The sequence below is a fragment of the Malaclemys terrapin genome, chromosome 4, assembly GCF_027887155.1.
Source record: "Malaclemys terrapin pileata isolate rMalTer1 chromosome 4, rMalTer1.hap1, whole genome shotgun sequence".
Classification (NCBI taxonomy): domain Eukaryota; kingdom Metazoa; phylum Chordata; order Testudines; family Emydidae; genus Malaclemys; species Malaclemys terrapin.
Genome location: NC_071508.1, coordinates 90,036,917 through 90,049,182, shown reverse-complemented (window position 1 = coordinate 90,049,182; position 12,266 = coordinate 90,036,917). Strand labels below are relative to the sequence as shown.

At 42.0% G+C, this 12,266-nt stretch overlaps 1 protein-coding gene across 2 annotated transcripts in view; it reads right to left on the bottom strand.

Moving 5' to 3' along the window:
* TTBK2 (tau tubulin kinase 2) overlaps positions 1-12,266 on the bottom strand; it is a 230,002-nt gene that overhangs the window by 56,221 nt on the left and 161,515 nt on the right. The window lies entirely within an intron of this gene.

Genomic DNA, 12,266 nt, shown 5'->3' with positions numbered 1-12,266 from the left:
TGTGGCTCAGAATGATGCACTATTTATCTTGAAAATTATGAAATAGCTTTTTGTAATGCTTGGTAGAGAACTTCAAGCGTTGCTACCATTTAACTGCTTCCTGTGTCAGTATTTTTTAACCATTTATTTAAAAAAATAATAATCCTAAAAGAACTGAAGTTCAAAAAATTTCTAACATTCTAACTTTACTCATTATGCAAAGAGAAACTAGGACAAAATTATTTATATTACTCACATCAAGTATTACATTTTTCAATCTCCTTCAGTTCAAGACACGATATGCAGTCTTGTGTTTTGTGAAAAAAAGCTATGCTTCTTAAAGAAAAAGGAAGTAAAGGAGCACATTGGGAGGCCTATATGGGTAGTGCATAGGAAGCCATCAGTATGTGTGAAGAAGTGTAGTCATCAGGAGTCTCTATAGAGGAGTGTGGGAGTTTCAGTAATCATAGGCTTCTGTGGGAATGGGGAGACATATGAGCACACTAGGAATGTCTAAGGGGTTGCAGAAAAATAAAAAAATAATATCACTGCACATCTGTATTGCCTAATGATTAAAACTGACAGATCTACTATTTCTGTTTACACAACATATTCCATGGTGCATGAACAACATTGTAATGCTCACATGGCATAAGTGTCAACATAAAAAATCTCACTGCTTTGCGACAGCAAATCAGAAGTGATGTCTGGGTTTTTTTTTGATAACAGACATTTTTGGCAGGTGGAAGTTGCATATATTTTTATAGTGTGCGAGCAAATTACACTGTAAATGGATAAGTTTTTAAAACGTCCTCATACTAGTACTGCTAATTTTGCTGACATAGACAATGCAGAGTCAAGAAGTAAGAAACAAATGAAGAAGAGAAAGTATGACAAAAGTTATACTGATTTTGGTTTTATGGAATTTAGTGATGGACGACTGCAATGCATTGTATGCTTATGAATCCTACCAAATGAAGCAATGAAATCTGCAAAACTGAAATGACACCTCACAACAAGGTACCCGGAGTTTAAAGATAAACCCAGAGAACTTTCTTCAGTGAAAGAAAGAAGAATACAATAGACAGAAAACTCAAATGACAAACATAAAATCGGTTCCGGGAAAGGCTTTGAAAGCATCTTTCTTAACAGCGCTTCGGACTGCAAAGAGTAAAAAATCCCATACCACTGGAGAACAACTGAGTTTTCCAGCTGCTGTAGAAATGTGCAAAGTGATGGTAAGCGAAGATGCAATGAAGAAACTTAAGGCCACACCACTTTCTAACGACACAGTTAGAAGGAGAATTGAAGAGTTTTCAAAAGATGTAAAATCCCAACTAACTGAAAGACTATGTACATTTGAACAGTTTGTAATTCAGCTTGATGAGACTACTGATACTGGTAATACAGCACAATTATTAGTTTTTGTTCGTTATATCTGCCTGAGGGAAATTTTGGAGGATTTTCTTTTTTGTCAGGAGTTAGCAGAATGGACAACGGGTCAGGAAATAGTCAAATTATTGGATGATTTCATGAAAGCTGAATTGGGAGAAATGCACTGCCGTTGGCATGGATGGTGCTATCACTATGGCAGGCAATAGGAGTGGCGGTGTAGCAAGAATATGAGTCATAAATCTACAAGTAATTGTACACTATATGTTGCATCACCAGGATCTTCATAAAAGAAAATGAAACCCGAATTAAATGATGTGGTAAATGCAGCTGTGACAGTTGTGAATTTTGTGAAGTCTTGGCCTTTGAATTCATGCCTTTTTGCAAAGCTAAGTCTAGAAATTGGTGCAGGACATAACAAATTATTGTTTCATATGGAATTGGGTTGGCTATCTCACGGCAGAGTGTTGGAAAGAGTTTTTGAGCTTCGCAAACAGCTGCTTGGTTTTCTTTCTAGCACAATCCCAAGATTGCCACAAATTTTTCTGACCCGATATGGATCACAAAGCTTGCATATCTTGAAGACATTTTTAACTTGTTGAATGCACTGAACCTGTCCACAGAAGGGAGTGATAAAACCATACTTGAGACGAGTGACAAGCAGAGCATTTCAGAAGACAGTCAAGATTTGGAAAACCAGACAGAGCTGTGGAATCTCAGATACATTTCCGCTACTGACAGAATTTCTGGATACTAACAGCATAACAACTGACTATGTGAGAGACACGACTGTTGCTCATCTTTCAATTTTGGCAGAGTACTTCAGTGTTTACTTTAAAATGTAAACATGGAGGAATACGATTGGGTTCGGGATCCATTCTCAAAATACCCTGTGCCCACACACTGAAAATTAAGTTTCAGGAAATGACACCCTGCCAGTTTTGGCCAACTGTTGCTGCGTACAACCCAGTTTTAGTTACAGAAGCAATGAAAGCATTGCTACTGTTCCCAACAAAATATATATGTGAAGCATCATTCTCTGCCATGACAGCTATAAAGACAAAGTTCAGGTCCCAACTGGAAGTGGAGAATAATTTACAAGTTTGCTTGTCAACCATCACACCAAGGATAGATAGACTGCAGTAAGAAGCAAGCACACCCATCTCACTGATATCTATAAATACTCATATGTTCTTTTTCTTAAAGCATTACTAGCAGTACGTGTTTACATGACCACATATACTTTTGGAGCATGAGCTTTTGTGGGAGAATACCCACTTCGTCGGATGCATCCGTGGGTATTCACCCACGAAAGCTCATGCTCCAATACATCTGTTAGTCTATACGGTGCCACAGGACTCTTTGCTGCTTTTACAGATCCAGACTAACACGGCTACCCCTCTCATACTTGACACATATACTTTTGTCAATCAGTTTCTCAGTTGGGGGTCCATGATTAATATTGCATTTGAAAAGGGTCAGTCAACAAAGAAAGTTTGAGAACCTCTGTCCTATTGCATTGCTTCATTGCTCAGCTAGCAATGCCAACCTCTACTGCTCATTTTTGCTACAAACTTACTTTCTTTCATGCTACTCCCTAGACATTAAATGTTCTCTGAACTAATCCATAAGGTCATTTCCCTTTCCTCCTTGAAAGCCCTTCTCAAGACTCACTTCTACTGCAGTGCCTACACAATATCAACTAAATAACGATGGGTGAAGACTGAGGGAGACTAAGAGATAGCTGATATTTATTCTGATTGTTTTAAAAATCCATATGTATGTACACAAACTGCACAAATTGATGTGTTTTATGCTGTCTCTCTCCCATTGCTGTCATAAGTTGTTGATATTTTTAGACAAGGCAGGGACTGTGTCAATTTACGTGCTTGTTCAGTGCTCTTTAATAATATGAACCCAATCCTGACTGGGCCGTCTGGAAACCATCCTAACTTCATAGGATCATAGAACTGGAAGGGACCTCGAGAGGTCATCTAGTCCAGTCCTCTGCACTCAAGGCAGAACTAAGTATTATCTAGACCATCCCTGACAGGCGTTTGTCCAACCTGCTTTTAAAAACCCTCAATGAGGAAGACTCCACAACCTCCCTAGGTAATTTATTCCAGTGCTTAACCACTCTGATAGTTAGGAAGTTTTTTCCTAATGTCCAACCTAAACCGTCCTTGCTGAAATTTAAGTCCATTGCTTCTTGTCCTATCCTCAGAGGTTAAGAACAACAATTTGTCTCCCTCCTCCTTGTTATGTTTTCTAGACCTTTAATCATTTTTGTTGCTCTTCTCTGGACTTTCTCCAATTTGTTCACATCTTTCCTGAAATGTGGTGCCCAGAACTCCCAATACTCCAGTTGAGGCTTAATCAGTAGAGAGGAAGAATTACTTCTTGTGTCTTGCTTACAATACTCTTGCTAATACATCCCAGAATGATGTTTCTTTTTTTCCAACAGCGTTACACTGTTGACTCATATTTAGCTTGTGATCCACTATGACCCCCAAATCCCTTTCCGCAGTACTCCTTCCTAGGCAGTTATTTCCCATTTTGCATTTGTCCTTATTGAATTTCATCCTATTTACTTCAAACCATTTCTCCAGTTTGTCCAGATCATTTTGAATTTTAATACTAACCTCCAAAGCACTTGCAACCCCTCCCAGCTTGGTATCATCCACAAACTTTATAAGTGTACTCTCTATGCCATTATCTACATCACTGATGAAGATATTGAACAGAACTGGACCCAGAACCAATCCCTGTGGGACCCTACTCGTTATGCCCTTAATTAAATAGGGGACATAAAAGGCAATATAAAGAGGTTATATACATACACGAAAAGCAAGAAAAAGACAAAGGGAAATGTAAGTCCAGCTAATAATGGATGACACCAAGAAGGCTGAGCTGTTTAATGCCTTTTTTGCTTCAGTCTTCACTAAAAAGTTTAATGGCGGCAAAATGCTTCCACAATTAATATTAACAACAAACCAGAATAGGGAAAGATCAGTTTAAAGAATATTTAGATAAGTTACATATATTCAAGCTGGCAAGATCTGATGAAATTTATGCTAGGATAGTTAAGGAACTAGCTGAATCAATCTTGGAACAATTAGCAATTATCTTTGAGAACTCACAGAGGATGAATGAGGTCCTACAAGAATGGAGACGGGCAAATATAGTATCTATCTTTAAAATTGGGAACAAAGAGGCACCAGGGAATTATAGATCAGTCAGAAACACTTTAATACAAATCATTATACAATCTGTTGGTAGGCACCTAAAGGACAACAGGGTTATAAGTAATAGCCAATATGGATTTGTCAAGAACAAATCATGCCAAACCAACCTAATTTCCTTCTCTAACAGAGTTAATATCCTTTAAAAAACTCAAATGCACAACTACAACATGGGGAATAAATCTGCAGGCTATAGCGGATCACAAATTGAATATGTCTCAACAAGGTTATGCAGTTGCGAAAATGTCTAATATAATTCTGGGGTGTATTAACAGGAGTGTCAAATGTAAGAAATTTGAGATAATTGTTTCACTGTATTTGGCAGCTGTGAGGATTCAGTTGGAGTACTTTGTACAGTTTTGGGTACGACACTTTAAAAAAGATGTGGTCAAACTAGAGCAAGTCCAGAGGAGAGCAATAAAAATGATCAAATGTTTAAAAATCCTGACCTCTGAGGAAAGGTTAAAAAAAACTCTTGAGAAAAAAAGACTGATGGGGAACCTGATAACAATCTTCAAATATATTAAGAGCTGTTATAAAGAGAATGATGATCAATTGTCCTCCATGTCCACTAAACAAGAAACAATCAGCTTAATCTGCAGCAAGGAAGATTTAGGTTAGATATCAGAAAAAAGCTTTCTAACAATAAGGATAGTTAAGTACTGGAACAGGTTACCAAGAGAGTTTGTGGAATGTCCATCAAAGTTTTTTAAGAACAACTTAGGCAAAAACCTGTTAAGGATGATCTAGGTATACTTGTTCCTGTCTCAGCATGGGGGGATGGACTAGGTAACCTCTCCAGATTCCTTCCAGTTCTACATTTCTGTGATTCTATAAATAAATAACAACAAAGAACTATGACACAAATCCACATCCCAAAAAGTACTTTTACAACTGACACTAATTCAGGTAATCCAGGTATTGGAATGGGCATGGAAAGTACAATACACTGTTACCCCTAAAGGTATGGCCATCCAGTTCACAGTTATGGCACATGGACAGGGTGGTGTAGGGAAGCTTGCACTGTAGCTGTAAAAATTCTATGAATAATCAAAGGACATTAGTCTACAAGACTGTCATGGCTTTGCCTTGGAAGAGGTAAGATCTATAAATGTATCACTTTAATCTCTTATTGAGTTTCTGTGTCTACAACATGGTGGGCCATATAAAGAAAGGTGGGGGTGGTGTACATACAGCAGACCTACACAGACAGACAGAAAGAAAGAAATGCACTGGCAAATGAGGAACTTGATATCACTTGATACTTCCAGTTCTTATTTAAAATCCTAGATCTTGATTTATCTGTTAATGTTAGCAAGTCAAATAATCAATAGGAATTAAAAAAGGAACGGGCATTAATCTATGCTGCCTGATCAGCAATCTCAATGGTAGATAAAGGAAGTGGTTTCCAGCAGAAGAAACAGTTTTACTGCAAATAATAGCTAAAAGGCTGCAGTGAGAAAGAAACATGTTTCCCAGACAAAACTCCACAGATATCAACCTACGGCATTGGTCTCCTAGAGACAGACACAGCAAAGGTATAAGATAAATAGAACAGAATAAACTGATAAACAGATGCAATAACAGAGCTTCAGTTGCTGCTGTTTTCTTCCTTCTTAGAATAAACAGTGATGCATTAGTGGCCATCTAATGAGGTTGGCTTTGATTTGTCTGAATATGCTCTGTGAAAACAAGAGAACCAATCCACAATTTGCTAATGTTACACATAAATAGTCTCTACTTTGGAACTGCAGATGTGTGAATATGGAACAGTATGAAAGAAAATTTTTCCAGAGGAAAGCTAATTAGTTTCACATGCTCAAACATAATTTAATAGTGATGATAAATATTCTTATCTGTAGTCTTCTGGAAGTTGTAATTCCAGAATTAGTTAATATAATGCACTTATTCAGATTCATTCTCTGCAGTGTACGACTCAGCCAGTACATAGAATATCATTATCTACAAATCAATCAAGTCTATTTGAAAGGCCAGCAGGAAGGGGTTTACTGACTCTTAATCAGATCTTGATAGTTTTCCCACATCCTAGATAATGGGTGGAGAAAGTGTATGGAGGGGGCGGGAAGAAGGGGTTGGTCTCTTCTATTGCCATGGAACAAAAAATGGAAATTTACAACAGAGGACAATTATTGTAGTCACACTTATTGTTCTCCGCTTTAAACCTGTGAAGGAACCAGGGACACAATCCTGCTCCCACTCAGGTCAATGACAAAACTCCAATTGCCTTCAATCAATTAAAGGAAATGTTTACATCAGTGCCCATCTTGGTACATCCAGACCTGGCAAAACCCATTGTTGTTGAAGCAGACACTTCCAACTATGTGATCAGAGCAGCTTTGTCAAGCAGCCCAGGACCCATCACTGCATTTTATTTCCAGAAACTGACTCCCATTGAGAAAAACTATAAGATATGTGACAAAGAACTGCTGGCCATAAAGCCTGCTTTTCAAGAATGGCTTCATCACCTTTATACCACATTGCAGGTATATGCGAATTACAAGAACCTAGAAACCTGAGAACAGCAAAAGCTCTCAAACAATGTCAGATCTGTTGACCCCTTTTTTTCCTCCACGTTTGACTTCACCATGACTATTGTCCAAGTGCCAGGAATGGTAAACCCGACAAGTTGCCTCCTAAGAGTGAGTACTGGGACAAAGGAGATGGGACTCTAGAAGCAGTCACAATCCAGAAACCCTGCCATTTCACCAACATGGTGATAAACAATACAGTAACTTGCTCTCTCTTGGGAACTCCCTCCTACTCTTTGATCCATTTGCAGTGAAATTTATGTTGACCAGTAAGGACCTAGCTCCTGAATCGAAATTCTCAGTTAAGAAAATGAACCTCTTGTTTAAAGACCAGATTTATATTCCAAACAGTCAACCACGCCTACTGATGCCCCGGCTATGTCATGATTCTCCCCTTGCTGTCCATTTCAGTCACTTGAAAACATTGAGGCTGGTCTCTTGAAATTTCTGGTGGCCAAAACTGCATTTGTTCATTGGGTCCTACATTAACTCCTGTGACATGAGCGCTTGAAGAAAGACTCCCTGCGCCAAACCTCTTGGGCTCTTTGATTCCTCTATCTCTGTCTCAACCCTGATTTTCCATCTCTATGAACTTTATCACTGACTTTCCCAATTCCCATTGCCACTTGACTCTGCTAGTTGTTGTTGACCTACTTACAAAAATGTCACGTTTCATGCCATGATTTCAAATTCCCCCTGTGGAAGTAACAGCCTATGCCCTTCCAGGGTGCAATCAAGACCAGTGAGGGGCTATGTCACCTTTGCCCTGCAACCTGGGGTGCCTAACTGCTGAAGCTCCCAATTTGGGCTCCTCAAAAACAGCCAAACAGATTCAGGTCACATCCTGAGTGTCTGTTTATAGCCACAGCCTGCCAGAACACTCCAGTTTCCATTAGCCTTTGTCATAACTATAAAGGGAAGGGTAACAGCTGTCCTGTGTACAGTACTATAAAATCCCTCCTGGCCAGAGACTCCAAAATCCTTTTCCCTGTAAAGGGTTAAGAAGCTCAGGTAACCTGGCTGGCATCTGACCTAAAGGACCAATAAGGGGACAAGATACTTTCAAATCTTTGGGGGGAAAGGCTTTTGTTTGTGTTCTTTGTTTGGGAGTGTGTTCGCTCTTGGGACTGAGAGGGACCAGACATCAATCCAGGTTCTCCACATCATTCTAAACAAGTCTCTCCTATTTCAAACTTGTAAGTAAATAGCCAGGCAAGGCGTGTTAGTTTTCCTTTGTTTTCTCAACTTGTAAATGTACCTTTTACTAGAGTGTTTATCTTTGGTTGCTGTACTTTAAACCTAAGACTAGAGGGAAGTCCTCTGAGCTCTTTAAGTTTGATTACCCTGTAAGGTTAATTTCCATACTGATTTTACAGAGATGATTTTTACTTTTGTCTTTAATTAAAAGCCTTCTTTTTAAGAACCTGATTGATTTTTCCTTGTTTTTAAGATCCAAGGGGTTTGGATCTTGATTCACCAGGAGTTGGTGGGAGGAAGGAGGGGGGATGGTTAATTTCTCCTTGTTTTAAGATCCAAGGGATTTGGATCTGTATTGATGAAAGGTTTCTCAGGGCTTCCCAGGGAGGGAATCTAATTGGGAAATGGTGGCAGCGGAACCAGAGCTAAGCTGGTAGTTAAGCTTAGAAGTTTTCATGCAGGCCCCTACATTTGTACCCTAACGTTCAAAGTGGGGATACAGCCTTGACAGCCTTGGTTATCACTTTCAAGATGACCCCAGCACACTCCCGGTCCCAAATTTTCCCCCCAAAACAGATGTTCTACACTGTCCAGTCCTGTCCTGGACAATCCAGATATTTTAGGTTCATTACCCCTTTCAGAGGATCAATATCCAACAGTTTGCTGCTTTAAATGGAGTTACCCACACAATTTAGTTAAAGTACAACACTGGATTTGTTTTGATTAAAGAATAAAACAAGTTTCTTTAACTACAAAGAGATAGGTTTTAAGTGAGTAAAAGTATAATGCATTAAAGTCAAAAATGGTTACAAGCAAAAAATAAAGATAAAATGCTTCCTAGTACTAAAACTTACTAAAACTTTCAAGTTGAAATCCTTTACCACATTTCCAATAACATTGCTGACCAAATTCTCAGGCCAGGATCTGCTCCCTTAGTCCAAAGGCTGCTTCTTTTGTCTTTCTAGGTGAAAGCACGATGGATAGGGACAGATACCTTGGGGTGGTTTTGCCCCTCACTTTTACAGTCCAGTCATCCTTTGAAATGCATTTTCTTGAAGGTTATCCCTATATAATGTTTATTCCTGCTGTGAGAACGGAGACAAGGAGCCTTGTGGTGAAAGAGGTTTCATGCTGTTGTTTGCCAAGATGCAGATCTATTTGTTCCTAACCCCTTTCCTTGACAAAGAATGGACACTTGATAGGCAATTGCCCTCCAACTGAAACCTGGCTAGAAGCGTCAGCTTGTCCTTAGTCTTTGAGAAACTGATTTACCCAAACTTTTCTGATAAACACATTTCAGACCTAATTTCAGCGTATGTTTATAACTTTACATATAATGTTACTACATATATTCTATCATGAAATTATTGACCAGTGGGTTATAGGGTTGCCAACTTTCTACTCACACAAAACCAAACACCCCTGCCCCGCCTCTTCTCCAAGGCCCCGCCCCTTCTCCAAGGCCCCACCTCCTGCTAACTCCACCCCCCCCGTCGCTCACTCACTCATTTTCACCATGTTGGCTCAGAGGATTGGGGTGCAGGAGGAGCTGAAGGCTCCAGCTGGGGGTGCAGGCTGCGGGGTGAGGCCAGGAATGAGAGGCTTGGAGTGCAGGAGGGGGCTCTGGGCTGAGGGTGGAGCTGAGGGGTTCAGAGTATGGGAAGGGGCTACGGGCTGAGGCAGGGGGTTGGGGTCTTAGAGGGGGTATGGGTTCCAGGGTGGGGCCAGAAATGAGGGGTTCAGGGTGCAGGAGGGGGCTCTGAGCTGAGGAAAGGGGTTGGGGATGGGGGGAGTGAGGGCTCCAGCTGGGGGTGCGGGCTCTGTTGTGGAGCTGGGGATGAGGGTTTTGGGGTGCAGGAGGGGGCTCTGTGCTGTGGCAGAGGTATTGGGGGGGTGACGGCTATGACTGGGGGGGTGCTCTGGGCTGGGGATGAGATGAGTGGTTTAGGGTACAGGAGGGTGCTCAGGGCTGGGACTAAGGAGTTTGGAGGGCGATCAGGGCTGGGGCAGGGGGTTGGGACTCGGGAGGGGGTCAGGGGTGCAGGCTCTGGGCGGTGCTTACCTCAAGCAGCTCCCGGAAGCAGAGACATGTCCCCCCTCTGGCTCCTATGCAGAGGAGCGGCCAGGCGGCTTTGCGCGCTGTCCCGTCTGCAGGAGCCATGGTTCCCAGCCAATGGGATCTGCAGAGCCAGAGCTTGGGGCAGGAGCAGCGTGCGGAGCCCCCTGGCTGTCCCTACACATAGGAGCGGAGGCGGGACATGCTGCTGCTTCCTGGAGCCGCGCCGAGCCATGGCAGGCAGGGAGCCTGCCTTAGCTCCATTGCGCTGCCAACCGGATTTTGTAATGGCCTGACCGGTGCCGCCAGGGTCCCTTTTTGACCGGACATTCCAGTCAAAAACTGGACACCTAGTGTGTAGGGTGTGGATGCAGGGGTGTATTCCATCATATATCCCAACTGTTTTTCAACTATGTCTTCCAACTCTATGGTCAACTATCTAACATAACATCTGATCGAGAATCACAGTTCATTTCATATTTCTGGCAGGAGTTGTTCAAGCTCCTTGTCATGGGGTGACTAATGCACACTCACCCTGCAGGGTTTAATGCAGGCCAGATGGGCTAATTAACAGATTAGGCGGCTGATTAAGGAGGCTCAGCTGGGCAGAAATAGGCAGGGCCTATAAAGCCCAGGAGCTGAGAGGAGAAGAGGTGGCTGGGAAAAGGCAGACACTCCTAGGAGAAAGGGAGGAGTGAGCTGAGACTGCAGTCACTCCCTGGGAAGAGGGAGGAGGCTCTGGGAACTGGTAGGCCCAGGAAGAATAGAGGAACCAGTGGTAGGAAGAAGCCCTGGGATAGAGCAGTGAGGCCAGAGAGAGAAGGCCCAGGCTGCTGAGCTGAAAGTCCCTGGTCTGGGACCTGGAGAAGAGGGCGGGCCTTGGTTCCCCTACCAGCCCCTGGGCAAGTGGCACAGAAGAAGTGAGCAAGAGGACTGCCTACAACTACTGAGAAATTAATCTTCCCCAAAAGGGGGGGAACATGGACAGTGACAGAGCCAGAGGGCTGAGCCATGAAGAGGACGTTATGGTTCCTGAGGCTGCAAGAGGAGCTGCAGGTCGATAGAGTGACGGTGTGCAAATGGTGGACGGGGGGGCGTTGGCCTCGAGCTAATCCCCAGAGTACCAGAAGGAGGCACCAGTCCAGCATTGAGTGGTGCACCCCGTGACACTCCTGAATGTGGATCTACATGTCTCCTCATCTTATCATTCCAAGACTGATGGACAGATGGAATGAGTGAAACAAATTCTTGAGTAATACTTCTGTTGCTTTATCAGTTACCACTGGAATGACTGGGTTTCGTTTCTCTCTTTTGCCAAATTTGTATACAATTACTCTAACTACAGATCAACCCACCAGAGTCCTTTTTACACCAACTACGGTTTCCTCCACCTGTCCATGCCACAAGTCTCCCACATACTTGCACCATCCAACTTAGCTGAACACCTGCACTGCATCCAGGAGGAGTTCAAAGCCCTCCTAGAATTGGTCAAAAGAGATTACAAAGGTTTGCAGACCTCTGTCTGCAAAGAACCCCTCATATCACAGTTTTAGATAAAATATGGCTCTCCACATGGCACCCTGGCTCTACCCCACCTTCACAAAGCTAGATTATTGATACAGTGGCCCATTGCAGGTACTCCAACAGATGACCTGCAATGAACGCTGTAGCCTTCGAACTATCTTAGTATCAAACTGCCAAACTTCACCAAAGTACCTTATTGCCATTAAAATAGCTCTACAGTGGGACAGTCCATAATCATTATTGTCATGGACACAGGATCAGATCAAAGAAGGATAATTATGGTAAAATAAGACAAAACAAGATTATTTAAAAATTAGAAATACAAAA